Source organism: Leopardus geoffroyi, chromosome C1 (genome assembly GCF_018350155.1).
Source record: "Leopardus geoffroyi isolate Oge1 chromosome C1, O.geoffroyi_Oge1_pat1.0, whole genome shotgun sequence".
NCBI classification, from domain to species: Eukaryota; Metazoa; Chordata; class Mammalia; order Carnivora; family Felidae; genus Leopardus; species Leopardus geoffroyi.
This window is the reverse complement of record NC_059328.1, coordinates 194,979,648-194,993,998: the sequence shown is the minus strand read 5'-3', so window position 1 is coordinate 194,993,998 and position 14,351 is coordinate 194,979,648. Positions and strand designations below refer to the sequence as shown.

Below are 14,351 nucleotides of genomic sequence, written 5' to 3'. Positions count from 1 at the left end.
GCACAAGAAACATTGAGCATAGGGCAGAAAGATTGAAATGCCAGTAGCTCATTGTGGTTTGTTTAATGGATCTGTCATAAAACAACTGGCTGGAATTGAAAGAGTCAGAAACCGAGAGAGACAATTCTCTCTTACCACCAAAGAGGTGGGGAAGTATGCAGTGCTGCCACACTAAAAGAAGGGCTCACATTTGACTTGTTCATAACAACGGTTCCAGTTATTTCTAACTTTTCTTGCCTGGACATTCACCTCCTAACCTCTTGCCAATCAACGCACAGTACACAGTCCAGCAGCATCAACATTACCCAGGAGCTTGTTAAAACGTAGGCTCTCAGGTCCCTCCTCAGACCTAATGATTCCAAATCTGCATTTTAATGGGATTCATCTCTGCTTTAAAGTTTGAGGAGCTGATCTCCCTGGGTCTACTCTTACCACCTTATCATCCATTCTCTGCATAACTGCGTGAATAAATCTTTTAATTTTACTTGTACACCCACTGATTATTTCCCCCCTCTAGAAATAAAGTTCCATTAGGGCAGGAAAAGGGCATGGTATTGGTGTTCAATAAATATTCAATGAATGATTAAAAGTGGATCTTCCTCTAGTCTGAAGTGAATTCTAGGGGATATGTAGGGCCCCCAATATCTTTTCTTTACCACTAGAAAAGTCCCACTCTCTTTTCGCTTGCTTTTATTAGGGAACATGAATTTTGTTTACCAAGCCTAAATCCTTGTCTGTGCTTTTTATCTCCTTTATCTCAGGACCTTTTCTATAATTTTGTCCTTCTTCTGCTTACATATACACCCTCCCTCTCTCTATGTGCCCTCCCTTTGGCTTAGGACTTACCAGGTTACTAAGAGTAAAGTCACACTGCAGTCACTGTCCTCCTTGCCTTATATATTTTCTCTTCTCTTGCCTTTGAGTTCTGGACCTCTTGAACATGTTTTCTTATTACTTTCATATCCTTATGTACTCATTCACTCCTCAAGAACAATTTGACTGGTCTGGAGTCATACCCAGATTCACAACTAGTCCTGACACTTGTGCAACTGTCACAGTCTCTGCTCCTCTATTTACGTGGACAGAACAGAATCTAAAGTCACTGTGATGATTAAAGTGCCTGTCACAGAGGCTGGCACATGGCAGGCGCTAATGTCATCCTAGATTCCCATTGTTGGAACAAAAGTGAGGCTGGTTTTGAGCCATCAAATAATATTTGACCAGAAGTTTCACAACACAAAATACATTGATGCTTTTGTTATAGAAACATCCCTTGGAAATAATTTGAAATACCATGTGAGAGTAAAATACAATTCCATTGCAGCATTAGGATGGTAGTGAAAGGTTGGGAAACACAGGGGAATAAACATATCCAATGTCTTCATGATAGAATATTACACAGGTGGCAAAATATTGTAAGAGATGCTTAAGTACTCTGAGCAAAAAGAAAAAAAAAGGCAGATTTCAAGTTGTATTGTTCTGATCCCAGTTACATAAATTTAAACACAATAGATGAAAGGAAGAAAGTTAAACAGAATATTAACCACAGGCGTAGTGTAATTATGGGTGGCTATTACTTCCTTCCTTTACACTCTTCCAAATTTTACAAGTTTTATAAAACGTGGGTTTATTGTTTTTATAACAGAAAACATTACTGAAATAAATAATATATGCAACAGACTTTTACCTATTGTCATTCTTCAACTTTTTGGCATAATTTGAGTGTTAGCCTTGTTTTCTATTACTTCACCTGTCCTTTTTTTTTAAAAAAAAATATTTCTTCCTTTAACTTTGTCATTTCCTGTTACTTAGTCTACCACCTAAATGTCGGTGCTATCAAGAATGTTCTCTCGGGTCCTCTTCTCTCCTCTCCTGATAATGTCACCCATGTCCTGTCTCCCCAGTTTCTGTTCTCAGTGTTGGCCCTACGTGATCTGCAAACTACCAGATCAGTCTACCTGCATATCCAGCCCGTCGTGGCCTAAACCTGCTCCTTCTCTTTATATCCCCTCTCTCATTCAGTCAATATTTATTGCCTGTACACTACATACTACACAGTCTGCTAGAGACTTGGATGCAACAGAAATGAAAGAGAGCCTCTTGTTTCAAGCAGCTTTTCATGACTTTTCTCCCCTCCTTTTTCCAGTTACCAAATTCCAACATTAGAGGCAGCACTGGGTCCTTCTGCTTTTCATTTTTCTTACTAATCAAGCAGTTGCTATATTCTGCTTATGAGTTTGAGCTCAGAAACATCTTTCATTTTCATGACCTCTTTTTTATGCCCACTGTGTTGACAGTCACCCTCTTTGAGCCTTTATTATTTCCTGGATTATCGTATTATAGCTTCCAAAGCGATGCCTCCTTCAACATACTTTCACTCACAACTCCATCTCACACAGAGATATAAAATAAGTCACCTGAAAACACAGTTTAGGTCATAGTGGTCTGCTATTCAAAATACACCCAACAGCTTCTCATCAAATACTGAACGGTTTCCTCAAGTTGGCATTTAGGGTCCCCTTTACAATGTATTGGGTTGACCTGAATGGATTTTTATTTTGTAGTTCAAAAGGGGGTAGAATCGTAGCCATTTCAGATGGCACAACTGAACACTATTTCCATCCACACCTTCTAAGAATCCCCTTCCTCTACCCTACACTCTAGAATATAAATGAGATCAGTCTATACTCCCCGCTTGTTCACTTTCTTTGGTTTCTGCGCTAAGTGTTGTTTGTTCTTCCTGGAGCTCCTCCATGCATTCTCTCTCCCCGGAATACTTCTTTTGCTACCACTGAGCCTTGAGGCTACTTCTTTGTTTTATTCTGCTGCACCCCACTGGGCTCCAAAAGTGTTCTATTCTATATACGCTTTTCAAGTAGAGCATCTTAATACATGTTTGTAATTGTTAGTGTCCTCAGCTATTTTTCTGGCTAAGTTGTATTTAAGGTTGAAGGTAGTGTCTGCACACTGCATACTGTTGCCAGCTTGTTTGTTTGTTTGTTTGTTTGTTTGTTTGGTCATTTGAAACTTCTGCCATATTTCAATTAAAAAAAAGCTTTACAAAATATTGCATCAAGTTATGCTATTTAACACTTGGAAATCTGGCTCATTTAGTTATGTAGACTATAATTCAGTAATATGTCTTCATCATAATGACACAGGAATCCTTTATGGATTAATTTATTTTAAGACTTCCTAATTTCTCTCTGACATTCCTCCTTAAAGAATAAAGTTCTTCAGTTTAAATAAAAAAAATATATATTAAAAATATAAAATATCAGAATTTGATTGTTACATATTTGAAGATATATTTAGTCCCACCTTATGCATATGAAAACAAGAATCTACAGGCATACTGTTTGAACCTTATTTCAGTATATGTCACGTGCATAAATAAAATATTAAAGCAAATGGCTATGAGCCAAAAAATCTACTAGGAAAAAAGGTAGTATGTTGTGGTTACTATGAAGGACTTTGGGCCAGACTTGTGTTGGTTGCCCAGTTGGAATCTCTCTGTTCATCCATCCATAAAATGGAGACCATACCCACCTCCCAGGATTGTGGAGAGAGTTAAAACAAGATAACCTACATTAGGGGCTAAGGGTAATTATCTAGCACATAGTTAATAACAAAAAAAACCATAGCTTTATTAATAAAAATAAATGACAAGAAAAAAAAGCATTCTCTAAAACTATCATGACTCTAGAAGTTTCTCTATACATTAGGAAATGATGTCATACTAGTCCACGATGAGCAACAAAGCGTTTAAGAAGACTATGACATCATTTCTAGGATTACAGAGGGAAAGAAAGAGACAGAAAGAGAAGGCCTCCTCCCCACTGCTGCAGCAAAATCTTGGCTGAAGACATGAAGAGCAATAAACAACGTCAAGCTTGGGAGTAGTATTTAGGAAGCATCCTTAAAGCAAAACTCATGCTGCAGTTTGGCACCCTTCCCTTGCTGATGAAAGTGAAAAGGGACATTTTTAAAAATTCTTTCCATCTTAACCTAAAACTGGAAAAATTCTTTTCTATATAACTTGGAGAAATTTCCACACATGGTTCGCCTGATTTTCTACCTGATATTAATTATCTAATTAATTATTTTTATTAATTAGAGACGATATAATGAATATTTTGGGTAGATGAAAAAAAAAAGAAGTACCAAATGTCTGTTTTACAGTGTGTAATCTCATGAAAAACAAGAACAAAAAAGTAACAGAGGAAAAATGCTGATGAAACATTTACTCATCAAATAAGTAAATATTTGTTGAACTCCTACTACGTTCCAGGCACTATTTTATGTGCTGTAAATATCAGTGAAAAAAATCAGTGAAATAATTAACCAATGTCAAGACAAGCTTGATTCGCAAAACCGTGATACAGATCCCTGACTCTCTCAAAAGTCAAATTTAATTCTGATCTGATGCCATAACAGTCTATTTCAATAAACCCTAGTTGATGACACAAAGTCTGTCAACACACCCCTAGGTATATTTTAAAATGGTCCTAGAAAATGTAGGCACTAAGAGGCTTTAGGTGAGGTAATATGCCACTTTTCCAACACCCAGTTAAATCACAACAGAACAGATTCGTTCTTATTAACAATATATTGAATACATTTTTTAGTGGTTAAATAGCAACATCATCCTTTTCCAACTCATGTAAATACCCCAATGTTCAAAATTAATATAATGAGTTGCTAAATGATCCTGCAGATTAGGAAACAGATTCTCACATAAAATATATACTATATGGATTTTGTGAGATGGGAAAATACCAAATAGATTTTTTTGCACCAAAAATGAAATGTATTCACTACTCTGAGTGAAACCTAAAACAAGAGAATAGTCCCAAGGGTTTTACAATATCCAGGAGGAATAGTTAAGTCCTGTCTGGGGATTCCATACCTGACTCCACTGAATAATTTCTAAGGAAAAAAATGCAATATATTTCCTGTATCTCTGAGACTAGTCTATTAGATTTTTGTTCAATATCTGAAATAATGCAGTTTCCTTTTTTTAGAACACACTGATTTATTGTAATGAATTCATTCTCTTGTGCAAAAATATTATGTGATATCGCCTACACTCTGGAAGGGTGGTTACAGTGGCATCTGCCCCTTCCTTCTCTCCCACAATAACTACCCACATTACCAAGGCTCTTAGTAAGTGCTTGTGGAATGAATAAATTAAGGGCCTCATAATACACACTGCAGAGAAAATTAAACGAGGACAATGCATTCATCTCCTTCAACTGGTACAAATATTCACACTCACAGATGTACACTCACATACTTCTGGCATTTCAGGATCTGTCGTTGAACATTAGCTATTTCCCAAGTACATTAAAAAAAAAAACTAACTTCACTGCATAAAAGATTTCAGACCGATAATCTTGAGAGGAAATACTATGTGAATGCCAAAGAAAGATTTAAGAGATGTTATTGATCTTCTCAGCAAGGCAGAAAATGTCTTCCATTTTTGGAAGGCAAATTTCAAATATAGCTTTGCTTGACATGAGTGTATGTTGAAGTCAGAGGTAATCTTAAGGAATTAAACAAAAGGTAATACCTGTAATTGCCATCTCCAATCAATACACATCGTGATGCTGAATTCGAAAATTAATATTTTTCATGTAAGGCATAAGGCCCAGGATCAATGGATTCAACTTGATTTCATGGCAAGATGAAGGATTACTTTCTTATGCCAATAAAGCATATGTAAAATCAGTTCTTTTAATAACCGATAACCTCAGCCTTTAAACATGGTGCTAAAGACTGAAGCATCAGTGAAGAAGTTACAATATTTTAGTCGCAAAACCTAACAATACTGAGTCATTCCTAAGCTCTTGTCTCTAGTGCTCATTCTACCTGGGAATTTACCAGCGTTTCATTTACCAGTTTAAAAATATCACTTATTAGCAGGATTCCCTCAGATAAAATCATTACTTTAGTATAGTTCTGTTAAATTCAAATGACTGAATTTTCATTAAGATAGAGAATTTTGGACATTTTGTTTAGCTGCTATCATAATAAAAATCCAAAAATAAGCCAGACATATTGATATTTGTTAACAACTTGCAACACAGGCAACAGATATAATTCTTTAAACGTCTTATAATCAAAAAAGCCTTGGATAATGGCATTCTCTGCCTGGGGAATGATACATGCTACAGACAATGATCAACGTAGGCTTAAGGATAAAAGATCAACCATAGACAGATTAATTTAAATAAAAACATTCCAAATCTTTCCCGATTTTCCCTCATTTAAACACCCAAACAAAACATGTGGTACCTTTTAATTTTCTGAATGAGTAGTTCCCAATCAATGTTTCTTCGGTTAGAGACAACAAGCTGAAGAATCTACTGAAACAAAAACACAAGAAAAAAAAAATACATATACAGATTTGTTAACTAAATATTGAAAATTGTAACTCACCAGTAAGCAAATGTATTCTTTATAATCCAGATAATAAATCTATGTCTTGAGATCTGTAGTACAAAAAATGCAGTACTTGAATTTTTAGGAAGCTCAGTAATGAATTTTAAAGCATTTTACTTTGAGATCCCATCAAGCAGATCCTTTGAAAAATGGATTAAAAATAGAACAAAATAAAATTAAAAAAAAAAAAAAAAACAAAAAACCCAAACCATTACCAGTGAATAGGCAGCGATACCACCCAAGTCTAGCCTTTGAGGATTGCTGCAGAATCCTTCTCCCGGAGCATTATCTCTACGGGCTGGCTCTAGCTCTCTAGCTCCAGACAGACGCAGTCTGCAAGCCACCAGCTCCTGTCTGTGTGTGTCGGGGAAAGGGAAGCTGCAAATTAGAAAAAGTCCCCGCAGTGGCGAAAAGGAAAATAAGGCGAGTGGGAGAGGGAGAGAGAGCTCACTAGCCTCAGAATTTTCGAGAATGATGACAAGCCACCCAGCTCCGCCATCATTCACTGACAATAAGATGCAGCCCTGGCTTATGATTTAGCGGTTTACCATAGGGGCTTCTGGTATCAAATGCCTGACAGGCATTTTAATTGCCTCCATCCAAGTGTGTCCCCAGGAGTCGAGTCTATAAGCCTATGAATGTCATCGTCTGGTCTCCTTTGTGTTAATGCCAGACACACACACACACACACACACACACACACACACACACACACTGCTTAAATAGAGAGGCAGTTTCCCGGCATATAGGATTACAAATAAATCTGGCTACACAAACTGGACATGACTAAATGGTACTTTATGGGAATTTTTATTATCTGCATTAATGACATCAGAGGTTGTTTGATGTTTTGTCATTGGCTGCTAATTGCAATATTTTAAAAACTCAGTATCACATATTGCTTACTTATATTCCAAAATAAATAACTGTGCCCAATAGAAAAATGCATATATGTATTTGTATTTTCAGAGGGGAAATTCAATCCCCTTTTAACTGTGATAATTACACACTTGGCAATTTTTCCTTACAAGAGAGAATACCGCAAAAAAACAAAGAGGACTGGAAAACCAGGGTTGATGTGTGATTTCTGTGGGCAATCTATTTTATTCCGTTTACATACAGAAGCAAAAGGAAGTGGCAAGGAGCTTGAGTACTGGGACTTTACCGTCCCCAAGGGCCAAGGCAGGGAACTGAATCTCTGGCATAATCAGTATCCCCTTTATGTTAGCAACTGAAATGAACAGTTGACTATCCCTGTTTTACGGTGCCCTTTATGTAGGGAGGTTACATGTGGAATAATTCCCTGAATTTATTGCCTGGACAAAACAGCTGGGGAAAATGTTAATAAATAAATTAATTTTTATAGCACTGTTAGCTTCCTGCATCAGTGAATAGAACAAAATTCGATGTATACCAAAAGGGCTGGCTCTGAAGGAGGTTGCCAGGAGGGAGCATCACCATGGTTACCGGAAACAGAAAGTACTGAGAAAAATAAGGTGATGATAGAGAAAAGAGGAGACTCCAGTGGAGGAAATTTAGAGACCAAGGGATATGCTTCATTCTTTGCCTTCTGGAAAGAACTGTCTCTATCGGTTTTACATTCTATTTTTGACACATTAAGATGAATTTACATCCTCCATTAGCCACCTTTCTTCTCCCCTTTTTGATCACTAGCTAATTTTGCTTTCATAAATATTCAAATTACGGTTCTTTTGTATGACATGGTTCCTACTTCTCCTTGATTCTGTCCATATTCTGGATTCATGGACACCACTCAACCTAGTCCACACCCTTTGTCTCATAGGTGAGGAAGCAGAAGCCCAGGGAATCTGACCAAGGTCACAAAGCAGGCTGGAGATCCAGCAGAAATACCATCCCCGTTTCCTATCTCAGGTGCTCTGCTTTAATTCTTTCAGCAAGTGATTTTCATGCCCTGCTCTGTCCCGTTCTGTTTGCAAGCAAAAGCGATTCCAGAAACATCCTTTGTCTTTGATTTTGTAAGCTTTCCTTTACTTGCTAAAGCAGTGATCTTCCTCTTTAAAATATGTTCCAATAATTCTGAGACGAGTCTTGCTTAATAGCTGTGCTGTACTGTATTGGGGGTCTGAAGAATCTGGGGTAATTATGTCACTGCTTTTCTTTCATTTCCAGCCCGACAACCAGATGAATCCAGCATGATTACCCTTTTGTGAACCTATCTTGTTGAGCCTGAACTTAATCATCATATACTAGGCACTCTATCATCCCCGGCAGGCATTGTTCTTTCTGCAAGCATGAAATCGGGCAAACTCAGCTGTTTTCCCAAGGTTCCCCCTACTTTGTGTAGTTTCATGAAGTTACCCAAAATAATGAAACTGGAAAACTGGGAGCCCAAGTTAAAAAAAAAAAAAAAAAAAAAAAAAAGAGATCTTTCACTCAAAAACCACCACTGGGGGGCGCAATATTTGTTAAAATCTTTCTGAGTCAGCAAAAATTGTAATTAGGATTTTGACCTTGCTGTTTTACTGTGTTTATTTCCTTCATAAAATGTTCTTTCAATATTCAGTTCTTATAACTCATTGCTTTTAGGTTAACTCATCCATAGGTAGGATCAGTTTGATTTTTCTGATGTCTGAAATACAGTTGCTGTCATTACTATTGTCCTCTGCCCCCAGTATGTCAACTACAAAATAAAGAAATAACATTTAAAATATGATTACCCTAGTAAAATTACGAGAGAGTTCAGATTTCAGTTAACCTTACATAGTGGTTAGACATCTCCTCCTCCAAAAAGTGTTTCTTAAGTATGATCTTTCTGATAATTGTCTATTTTTCTCTAGTGATTTGGACACTAAAGTTATTTTTTTAAAGAAATCTTTTAATATATTAATTATTGATAATATATTGTTAACTTCTAAGCACAAAAAAAAGATGCATAAGATTGTCATTTCTTCAAACAGAAATATTTTGTCAGAATCTTATAAAGTATACATAATGGTCCTGGTCAGTCTAAAAAAATAGCACAGCTTCAAAAATATTTAGGACTCTTTAAGGAGTCATTTAGTAGTTGAGAATATTTGCTTTGTCATTGAGAATGAATTGGTAGATTCTTTTTCTTTTTTTTTTTTTCTTTTCATTTGTTAGTGGATGGAAGCAACTATTAACTTTAGCATGTGCATTGTATACTAAGCACTATATTTGTAATTCTTCACTTTAATTCTATTCTAAGACCACAAGATGGCAGATAATTGAGAGCCTTTCATGACATTTTATATTTTTTATATTTGTGCTTATGAGCCTAAACTGATTGCTTTCCTTCCCTTTTTTCTCTTTGACAATATTCTAGACCTTCGCTTAGTACCATTCATCAGTTTACCAATTTTGATGACATACAGACATATATTTCAAACGCTTGATAGGTATGGGGGAAAAACAACATTTCCTTCTCCAGGAACTTCAACTATAGTGGAGAGGACATAAAAGTAAGCAGGAAATTAAGCTAACACTTCATTTTCTACCTTTGATGATACACTTTGTCTCTGCCCGTCTGTTAAAATCTACTTCATCTCAGATCCTGATGGTTAAGAATCTGATTTAACTACATCCCCAAATTCAGTTAGCTTAGCCCTATGGCTCTTCTGGAAGACCCTTAGTTTTACTCCCTAGATACAGTGGTCTGTATATTTGTGTATCACTCTTGGAGTTCTTTAGGAATGAATGATGGAGGTATTTCTTCCTTACCTCCTTGAAGCCTTTGCTCGCATATCATCTTCTCAGCCAGGGCTTTCCTGACTACTATGATGAAAACTGCAACCATGTCTCCCACAGCCTTCATCCCTGCTCCTGCTTCCCTTTTTCCACAGCACTTACCACTTTCTATCACACCATAAACCTGTATTTATTATGTTATTATTTACTACCTGCCTCATTCTGCTAGTTCTGTGAGGGAAATCATCTTTACACGTTTGGGATACACGCTGGTGTATCCAAAGCACCCAAAACAGTGGCTGGGAACATAGTAACATTCAAAAAAATATATATATTTTTTTAATGAGTAAGTGTGAAAATCACATTAGCAGATGAATTGAAGCATTTAAGCACAAGAAAATTCTTTGTGTTCTACATTGATTTCCTTGTTCCATATATTCAGTCTTCCTTATGAATATTGTATTTTATTTGTATTATAAATTATTTTTCCCATGGAATCAATATTTTTTGTTATTTCCATTAAAGGATATACATTTATTTAACATAGGGACTTGTCTCCTGCTTTCTTTGAATTCTCCAATGTTCCTAGCACAGGATTATCAGCTCTTAAATGCTAAGACAGAGATTGTTTGATAAATAATACTTCTATTGGTGTTAAATATGCTAACATTTAATCTCTAGATTATTTAAATAAAATTAGAATAGTTAATAAATCAATACTGCCTTATGGCCAAAATGCTTAGAAATGTCTTTTAATTTTTTATTATTTATTTATTTATTTATTTATTTATTTTAATTTTTTTTAACGTTTATTTATTTTTGAGACAGAGAGAGACAGAGCATGAATGGGGGAGGGTCAGAGAGAGGGAGACACAGAATCTGAAACAGGCCCCAGGCTCTGAGCTGTCAGCCCAGAGCCCGACGCGGGGCTCGAACTCCCGGACCGCGAGATCGTGACCTGGCTGAAGTCGGACGCTCAACCAACTGCGCCACCCAGGCGCCCCATAATTTTTTATTATTTTTTAATATGAAATTTATTGTCAAATTGGTTTCCATACAACACCCAGTGCTCATCCCAACAGGTGCCCTCCTCATTGCCCATCACCCACTTTCCCCTCCCCCCTTTCCCCCATCAACCCTCAGTTTATTCTCAGTATTTAAGAGTCTCTTAGGTTTGTCTCCTTCCCTCTCTGTAACTTCCCTTCCTCCCTTCTCCCCCCAGAAGACCTTCCCCCCAGTCTTCTGTTGAGTTTCTCAGGATCCACATAAGAGTGAAAACATATGGTATCTGTCTTTCTCTGTATGATTTATTTCACTTAGCCTAACACTCTCCAGTTCCATCCATGTTGCTACAAAAGGCCATATTTCATTCTTTCTCATTGCCAAGTAGTATTCCATTGTATATATAAACCACAACTTCTTTATCCTTTCGTCAGTTGATGGACATTTAGGCTCTTTCCATAATTTGGCTATTGTTGAGAGTGCTGCTATAAACATTGGGGTACAAGTGCCCCTATGCATCAGCACTCCTGTATCCCTTGGGTAAATTCCTAGCAGTGCTATTGCTGGGTCATAGGGTAGATCTATTCTTAATTTTTTGAGGAACCTCCACACTGTTTTCCAGAGTGGCTAATTTTTTTTTAATTTAAAAATAATTCTAAGATTTTATTTTTAAGTAATCTCTACATCCAACATGGGGCTCGGACCCACAAGCCCCAGATCAAGAGTCACATGCTCTACCGACTGAGCCAGTCATGTGCCCTTGAAGTAGCTTTTTATAAGTTGACTATAATTACTATACTTGGCACTTAAAAAAATTAATAATAGAAATAATAATTATACTTTTACCTTATACTCTGAAATTTGTCATTCTAAATATAAGCAGATATCTGAGTATCTTACAAATTATATAACATCCAAATTCACTGCACACTGTTTTGCCTTATTTATCACAGATGGCATCTCTTCTTTGAACAAATTTCGTCCACACAAAAGTATCCTGTGGTCAGACTCCGTGTCCCAGCACCCTGCCTGCCTTAAGACAGACCTACTGAGTCAGGATTTCCATGGAATGGGCCTGAAGCCTGTGTACTCCAGGTGACTTGAATGCCCGGAAAACCTGGGGAAATGCTACTTCCAGAGTGTCCTCCTTCAAAGAAAGTCTAGAAAACTTGGGTGTTTGGGCGGCAGATTGAGTTTATGCTAATCAGAGGTAACCAAACTGCTCATGAAGCATCAGTAGATATGGTTAATGGATGCTTCAGTTGTTTATAAAGATTCAAAAAACATGTGTTAATGTAAAAAAAAAAAAGTACACTGTGGTCAGACAAAAAAACAAAAAGAAAGAAAAGTGTCACAATTAGTGTATCTGTCTGAATTATATGAAATGTTGAAATTCCATTACCTTTTAACCTATAAAATAGCAATTTCATATTGTTCAACAATACCTGGAGAAGTCATAAAAAGGAAGCCGACCTGAGTAGAGAACTGTACAAAATGTCCCCGTCTCTAGGCAAAGGCAAGTCTTCAATAGCCACTAAATAAAATATGACAAGTTTCAAATTCAATATGTGACACTTTCCAGAATATTACAAATTATGAGAAGCATAGGCCCCAATACTACTGATTGCTTTTAAGGCCATGAGGCTCTATGATTCATGTGAGGATCTGAAAATCTTCTAGAAATGTTTCTTGAATTCTTTGACAAATTCTACAGTAAGTCTCTGGATTTCATTTCTTAAAAATGCCTAGGCAAACAGATTCAATGTAATATCAGCAGTGCAAGACATATGTTCTAGGGGATTCCTGATTTATGGGATGAATAACTGGTTGGGAGGTAAAAGACAATCCCTAAGCACCCAAAGGACACATTTATGTAAATTACTCACATGATGTTCTTTTGTTTTCATAGCAAACTATAAAAATTATTAACACAAACAAAGCTGAATTATCTTTATAAAAATAAATAACCAATATCTTGAGAAATTCATATATAGGATTTTGAGAGCAGATAATGGGCAAACTTATAGAAGGATAAAAATCCCTTCCCCCGCAATAAAATCTTTAAATCACTTGACTCTTGCCCCTAAATTCTTCTTGTTATGATTAAAGAGGATGAACTACATTCATCAGCTTGTTGTGTGCTTCATCTTTCACCGACTTTCACTAGGTACTCTATGCTACTGAGCTGGATTTTTACTTATCCAAAATTTGAAAACAGATTGATATTGTTCAGGCCTCAACTTCCATAATTATTCACCTTTTTAATATTTATATTAATTGTCTCTTCACATACAACCCAGTAGAAAAAATTTTAGGGGCGCCTGTTGGCTCAGTCAGTTGACCATCCAACTCTTGATTTCAGCTCAGGTCATGATCCCAGGATTGTGGGATTTAGCCCCGTACCCAGCTCTGCACTGAGAGTGGAGCCTTCTTAAGATATTCTCTTTCTCTCTCTCTCTCTCTCTCTCAAATAAAAAGAAAATTTAAAATTTTTAAAAATAAAAACTTTTAAGCCAAGATACTTAGTATTTTCACTGAATTTAGATAGAGTGAATCAGAAATGGAGTATGTTTATAAAGAAGCAAAGAGCATACTTACATATGGGTCACCTACAGTCATCTTTGCCATCTTCACTGTGATTTTGATTAGACTTGACCCATACTGGGAAGGATGAATATATTCTAAGCAAGTAGGGTGAGGAGTAAGGCAACATAACTGGACTACTTTCCGTTTGCTCTTGTATCATGTTTTAATCCTCTGAGTCATCAGGATCAGAGTTTGGCTTCACAATTTCATTTTAAATCTTAGTGTGGTGATTTTTTTTTCTAAAATTCAGTTATATTCTTATCCAAATATAAGCACAAAATACATTTCAAATTATTTTTGGGTTATGCACCATTTTTAACCTCAGAAATATTCATATTTCACTGGCAATTTTTCACAGGCAGTTTCAAAAGTGATATGCTCTTGTTTTTCTTTATTCCATTAGTACTCTTATTTCACTCATTAAGGTGAAGCCAAAAAAAGATGATGTAAATAGAGAAAGGAAAGAGAAGTTTTTCCAATTGTCAGCACCCAAAATACAGTCTGACTGCTATTTAGTGAAATAGCTAGCTTGAAGGCCATATTTAAGTTGTATATGCCATCACCACCAAGGCTTAGGAAATGACAGTTACCCCAAGTTCTATTCTGCTCATATACTTTCATCAAAGTAAACG

At 36.4% G+C, this 14,351-nt stretch overlaps 1 protein-coding gene across 45 annotated transcripts in view; it reads right to left on the bottom strand.

Annotated features, from left to right (window-relative positions):
* MAP2 (microtubule associated protein 2) overlaps positions 1-14,351 on the bottom strand; it is a 283,734-nt gene that overhangs the window by 134,071 nt on the left and 135,312 nt on the right. For 12 of the 45 annotated variants that reach the window (XM_045481013.1, XM_045481033.1, XM_045481035.1 and 9 more), the window contains exons 1-2: positions 6,660-6,962; positions 6,298-6,365 (exon numbers count right to left, since the gene is read on the bottom strand). The gene's annotated coding sequence lies outside the window, so the exon portion shown is untranslated. Of the gene's footprint in view, positions 1-6,297; positions 6,369-6,441; positions 6,557-6,659; positions 6,964-6,992; positions 7,113-14,351 lie in introns of those variants that run through there. The other 33 variants (XM_045481041.1, XM_045481042.1, XM_045481044.1 and 30 more) reach the window with 12 other exon arrangements.